The sequence below is a fragment of the Ornithodoros turicata genome, unplaced genomic scaffold (genome assembly GCF_037126465.1).
Source record: "Ornithodoros turicata isolate Travis unplaced genomic scaffold, ASM3712646v1 ctg00001027.1, whole genome shotgun sequence".
In the NCBI taxonomy this organism is placed as follows: domain Eukaryota; kingdom Metazoa; phylum Arthropoda; class Arachnida; order Ixodida; family Argasidae; genus Ornithodoros; species Ornithodoros turicata.
Window position 1 is genome coordinate 123,652 of NW_026999439.1, and position 7,066 is coordinate 130,717.

The window sequence follows — 7,066 nt, forward strand, 5'->3', positions numbered from 1 at the left end:
CCAGTTATCCGAAAAAAAAAAAACATAGGTCAATAGGAGTTTTTCGGATGAATCCGAATTGCTTAAAATTTCACAGGGCTATATGTTTTCCGGAGTTTTTCGGATAAGTTCGACAACCCGGAACTCTAGTACAAGTTACTAGCAAAAGGAACTTAGTTACAGTAGCGATTTACCTCGAACTCTGCTGATTAGTACAACAGACGTAAACCGGTTCGAACCGGTAAATATCGGTTCAAAGCTTTATTTTGGCTGCGCTGAACCCGAACCCGAACCGAACCGATAAACTTGAACCGAGATTTGAACCGAACCCCAAAAAATTACGGTTCCGAGCCCTGATAAATAATAGCACGGGGTGCATGTAGGACGTAGCTCCAAAGTGCATATACTAACATTGGAACGATACGGAGAAGATTAGCATGGCCCCTGCGCAAGGATGACACGCAAAATCGTGAAGCGATCCACATTTTTTTTTTCTAAACCGTCCGCCGAAGCCGATTGCCAGATGTCTTTCCCGGACACCGGAAAGAAAAATCCATTTTTCTTTGTTGTAGTTTTTTAATTATGTTCTTGTGTATATATGTAAGCATGTATTTGCTTCCGGAGGTTTTTGGGTAATATGGTAGCTGTTAGCTAAATTTGTTGCTGTGTAAGGATAATTTGTTTGCACTCCTTCTCCGGGGTTTATTTCGCAGTTTGTATTGAATCCAGCGCAACTAATGCATCCGAGTGTATGTCGGGTTATTCTTTCTCTCTCTCTTTGTCTTCCTGTTATGTAATCGAGCTGCTGTTAGAGCGCATATATTGGCCAAGCATGCAAACATGCCAAAACATAGTGACATAATACAACTACACGTTAGTCCGCTGCAAACTTCAAAAAAATAACGCGATACCGCTAGCAAACAAAAGTTTAGTGCAGATATTCCTAACTGCCACATCGCGAGAACACAAAATCGAATTAAATTTCCCGCGCATCCGGAATGATAAATGCAAACGCAACGAGATGGCGCCACATTAAAGGAGCTCTGAAAGCCATCTCAAAAACTTTCCGTTCCGAACGCGTTGTGGAAGCAGGTAACTTAACTTGATGATTAACACGAAAATTTTCTCTGTGCGCGATGTTTTTCGTAGAAAAAAAGACACTTGAACATTGCCGCGCGTGTTCCCACTCGACTCGCTCCTCCGGGTCAAACGAGGAGGAGAAAGAAAAAAACGTCATTGGTGACGTAATAAAAGTGGTGCCAAAGCGGCGACTGCGCTTCTATCCGGGTCACTGACTGGTTTTCTTTTATTCCTTTCCGTTTTCTTTCACCCTGCTTTCTCTTTGTCAAGGGATGAATAAGGGAGGACCTCGATATTCATGGTCGTGAAACCCCCGTTCTCGAAATTCATGTTCCTGAAACAAGGAAAAGGGGAAATGCTGCTTCGTAAGATGTTATGCCGCGATTAAGAACATAACATCACTATTTAACCACTCAAATTCAGGAATTTTCTATATGTGTTCAAGTCGCCTTAGCGAACGAAAGACACATTTAGAAGCCATTTGGCTTAGCAGGGCGGCATGTTGGTTGGTTAGTTGTGTGCTTGCAATATTATGGGTGGGTTAGTCACAGTTTGCCGTTGGCAGTTTTCCGCGCGCAACATGTGCATTTTATAGTCAGCTAAAATTTACGCTAGTCACGTGTTGTTTCAGTGCACGCTGATATGTCGTCGGACGCAAACTTAACCGTCGTTGTCGGTCACTATATGGTGAATAAAATTGATGCACTATATGGTGACAAAACAAATGGCGCCGAGCACGGATGAACTCAAACTTGCGTGTCTGCGTCGTCCACATTTGTAGTCTGCATCGGCCAATTCTCGTTTAGCTCGATGGTTGGTAAGTTGACCATAAATTGTGGTGGTCTTATGACACTGCTTGGCTATGTTGGTGTCTAACTCAGGCAATGAATGTTCAACTCCTGATGCCACGATGTGCCGGCGACGGCATATTGCGATAGATTTCACTGTATTGTATCTGGCAACGTATGGGCAAGAACACTCCTCCAGCTGAATAAGGAATTAACTGAATGGCTAACAAAGTTGCTAGTCAAAGTGACAGGCACTAGTGATCATAGCGAATTAGTGATATAGCGTATATTGATATAATGACATAGCGGACGGAATTAGTGGTCATAGCCATGCAGCGATCATTTCGAGGCGTGAAGTGAAACAGCGCTTAGTGCCGCACTGTGTTTATACGTATTGCCACCAACAACACAACAAGAAACAGTCACCACGATAACGAACAGCATACAAAACACAGACACGGACAGAACAGCGTTCAACTGGCACCTGAAGTTTATTTTCATAATCCACCTACTCCGGAAGGTCGCTTTAGGGAAAGCAAGGTCAAGCGGGGAGAGGTTGACCGATTTTTGGTTGACTTCGCTCGGGGAGTTCAATGAGGAGGCCTCTACAATCTCACGGTCTAACCTTGAACAGTGTCCGTAGACCAGTCTTCGTTTACTGTATCTGATAAACCAAAGAAAAAGCAAAAGAAACGTCTTCCACCGTTGCAGCGGGGTTCCGAGTGAAAAATAGCAGACGACGTTCTTCGAAACCAATGAGGGGCTCCACCTTTCTCACGTCAAAATGACGTAAGCGGCTCGACGGCTCGTTCCGGGTATTGCCACCGTTGCGCACGGTCGCGATTTTCGAAATCGAATTCTGGGATATTAATGCACCTGTTGATAGTATTACTTCGCATGGTGCATTTTAATATGCTTATTAACCACTTGGTTAAAAAAAAATGCTAGTGATTAAAGTGCTTTCCTAGCTCCTTTAATGGTGAGAAGCAGTGAATACTTTTACTGGGCGTTTGTTTCGCAGCACTTTCATGTACGCCGTTCCAACTGCCATGGAAGGAACTACCCATGTCGTATCCACCTGTGGTCGTCGGAACGCTTGTCTGGTACATGATCTCTCGACAGTACTAAGACAGTTTTTCGAGGTGTGCAGAATGCGATAATTTCCCCTACCGGGTGGCATATGAAGTGGCATCCGGAAGCTATTATAATTCTCGCTAAGACCTCTGCCGTGCCTGTGGATGCATTGAGTTGGTTTATGTAGAACTTTTCTGCTGTATAGCTGTATCAACTTTGGACATTCGCTTTGGCTGTTTCTCATACATTTAGCCTATGTAGTCCGTGAAACGATGTATGACAAAGAGGTGTACTCCTCGATTGCACAACGTATTATCATAAAAGTATCTCGCTCGTGTCGGTGTAAACCCGACCGAAATTCGGCGCCAATTGACGGCACAGTTCGGGATCAAACACTGTCGATGTCCGTGTGTTAGCCTGGCATAAGGAATTTGTGGAAGGCCGTGATGAGGTTGAAAACGAAAGCCCCTGTCAAAGCTTAGACTGGGCCCTCAGCTAGCAAGGTGCTTGAAACTATTTCTTTTTCTTCTTTGTACGAGCGCGGTATTTTGCGCATTAATTTCTTGTGCGATCGTCGTACCATCATCGCTGCATCTTACTGTGAGCTTTAAATGAATGAACTTGGTTAAAATTGCTTATCGGAGCAAAATGTGTGTCCACCAGCACGGAAGGCGAGTCTCCTACATGGCAACGTCAGACACCACACTGCAGCTGTGGCATGCGCAAAATTAAGGGAAGTAGGCTGGACGCCACTGGAACACCCTCCCTATGACCCTGACTTATAGCCGTGTGACTGACGCGTTTGGGCCACTCAAAGAAGCTCTCGGGGCCAACGGTTCAACGACGACGCCGACCCAGTGGAGGAGTTTGTGCGCAACTGGCTGCTAATATAACCCAATTTCTTTTTGTGAAGAGGGGATCAAAAAGATACCGTACCGACCCGCTCCGAAAAATGTATTTCTACGTCGGGAAAAAATGCACAAAAACAATGCACACTTGTTTTATCTCGTGCTGCTAACAAAAATAAAATAAAATGTAAATATGTAACCTGGTGAAGATTAGGTTAAAAATTAGATGAATGATTAGAAATGATAGGAGGAATTTTCCATAATGGCACTGTGAGAAGTAATGTTTACCTCCCCCACGTTGCTACCGCCCTCGGCCGGGATCGAACCCGTGATCACGTTACCAACTGAGCTACCGAGGACGGTCGAATTTTCCGTGACACCCAGTTTAATGGAAGAAATCAAAATTATATAAAATATTTGCTTGTTTCCTGTACCTATAAGGGCAAAGTAACATTCCTTTGTAGTTACAGCGCATGGGCTCCATCCAGTTCGGTCCTATCCTAAACCTTTTGGTTCTTTGTGCACCTATATTGGCACTCCCACTGGTATCTCCTACCGGCACTCCACTGAAAACCAATGCTTACTCAGTGCTTAGTCGTTCCCGTGGTATGCGTCCTGCGATTCTCCTAACTACTTTAAAGACTGCCATATTTCGAGTTTGCTGAAACCTTAATAAGAGTTTATATTATTCTAACCAGGCTCATCATTTTATTGTCACATCCTGTATATGCACGACTTTAGGCGTTCCGCATGTATGAGAGTGGTTAGTTCATATTAGTACGCGCGGGCTTCTAAAAAATGGCAGTTTTTTTCACGGATGTACAAGCTCACCAAACAACTGGAGAGGAAAGGATAAAACGTGATTTGATATCGCGAGACGGATGTGATTCCTGAACAGGGGCGGATTTAAGGGTCTGTCATGGGTGGGCTGTCTTAAGGAACCTTCGTGCTTTGCGGCACAGCGTCTTCCAGGAGTAGGGTTTTTACAACGGGAACGTAGCCGTATGAGGGCCGGTGGGCGACCGCCCCCCTCGCCCCACCCTTAAATCCGCCCCTGTCTCTGAACACTATTTTACATGCGCCTATTTACATGTCCCTCATCGTATCTGGAGTCCCCGCATCTAACCTCGTGTCAGGTAACCACGACACCAAGTTGCAGGGCTCGACCGCACAACCTAGGGATCACTAGAGGATAGGCTACCGATCAATTATTTAGGAACCACAGTAACCTTAACCAGGAATGTATGCGTTAAACAAGCGACTTACGTCTACGACCATCAGCGCTCAGTGCGGTCTCTTCATTCTAAAGGACAGCTTCAGTAATGAGTAAAAACATCGCGCACTTGCTATTTCTGCAATCGATCTCCACCAACCTCCGCAGATGCTACGAGGACTTGTGCGAGTTATGACTACTAAATAGGGTGTTGGTATTGCTGGCGTCATTCTCTTTTTCTTTTTTTCGTAATATGAAAGGTGTGCCGCTCGGATATGCAACGCGACCTCTAACGATGCAAAATGAGATCGACACTGTTTTGAAATAAAATAAGACCAGCTGCTTATTTTAGGTGGACAACTGGACACATCATGCAATCGCTTTGATATCTGGCCTGATCTACTAGTTTACCAATACATAAGGACTCCTAACGATAATCTTATTATCATTGTCATTGAAGGGTCTGTTCAACCAGGGACCATGAATCGATCCGGCACACTATATGCATGTACCTACCGCGATGCCATTTTTGTATTTAAGAGTGCGCAAACACCTTTGTATTCATGCGTAGTTTAAAAAAAACATAAGCACATTACAGATAAAAGCATTCGAATGCCTACTGTAGCTGAACACAGGACTCATTTGTGCACCCTAAAGGAGCGTCCACACTATGCTGATCGGCACAGTGAGCCGTTGACATAGAATAGTGTGGACAGCATAGTGAGCCACAGACACAGTGGGGACAGACAAAGCGCAGCGGGAGGGTCGACTGACATAGTTTCAACGTATATATTTTCATGAAACAGCTGAGTGGTGATCGTCTGACATATCTCACGTGATATGTTTTCTTCTTGTGTCTAACGCAGCCATCGGACTCTGCTGTTTGTTGGCCTCCTGCATTCTCAAAGACAGCGGGAAGGATCATGGACACTGAAATTTGGAGAAAGGGAACGAAATAATCGATCATGCAATTGACGTAGATACTGTGATAGCTCGGGTATCCCATGTAGCAACAGGACATCCAGGGATAACCAAGGACAAGATCAGGAAGCGCAGACCGTTCGCCTCCACCTTACAAAGGGTCCGCGCGGGGACCTTTGACGTCATGCTGACCGACAGTCGGCGCGGCGGCACACGCAGCACCACAATATTTCATGATCCATTGCCTCGTGTGAACTCATCCTAAAAGGTACAAGTTACATCTGGGACACTTTCCATGCGTAAGTGAGAGCAGCCTCGAAGAGGAATGCGGATATGCAAGGGAGCAGCTGTAATCAAATTTATACGTACAGAGGAGGGCGTATGCAAGGAAGGTTACAAGCCTATTTGCAGATGCCATTCTTCTGGATGTACTGTCGGTTGTATTTGCGCGGGCTGCCTCAACACGCCTGGTACAAGAGCCCTCTGATATTGTGTAAGTGCGACACACATGAGAGGCAATTTGTAATAGAACCAAAAACCGCTGAAAGCAGAGGATTTGAACCCAACACCGCTTACCTGAAGGCAAATTATCGTTTTCGTTTAGAACGGTGTGCCGCTGTACCTTGAGCGTAGAAACAGACGAAGCGCGAACGGAAGTGGGGCCAATGAAACGGCAATGCACTGAAGCGAGCAGTGTAAGGTGCACCCTCAAGTCAGGGCGCGTTTATATAGGAACATATGGTATGTTAGACGTGGACGTTATTCAAGGAATACGCGTTCGAACAATGGCATATGGGCACTGCTTTTCGCCGCGTATGTTAGAAGATATGACCCATGGTTCACACAACTTTCTCATTCATCGTCCTCGTAGACGCGTGAGACGGCCACATATTTACACTAAGAAACAATTATCCTTTAACCTGTAAGTAACTTTTAAGTAACCTCTTGACAGAGAGCTGACGCCAGAGCTTCGCTAACTGGGCAAAGTAGGAATGGTTCATAACTTTAAAGCGCTACAGGGACAAGGACGGAGAGAGATATATAAGACATAGGCGCACTTCCAACAGATATTCTAACAATTTATTGAATAGTACACCAACTGATTCAATGCTAACTGGAGCCACCCTTCCGTGGGCCCTGCCCTGCCATCTGCCGGCACTCTT

The 7,066-nt window shown here is 45.2% G+C and overlaps 1 non-coding gene across 1 annotated transcript; it reads left to right on the forward strand.

Annotated features, from left to right (window-relative positions):
- Nucleotides 1–365: 365 nt before the first annotated feature.
- On the forward strand, nt 366–468 carry LOC135376081 (U6 spliceosomal RNA). The gene has a single exon (XR_010417530.1). It is a non-coding gene; the product is annotated as a U6 spliceosomal RNA (small nuclear RNA).
- Nucleotides 469–7,066: the final 6,598 nt, after the last annotated feature.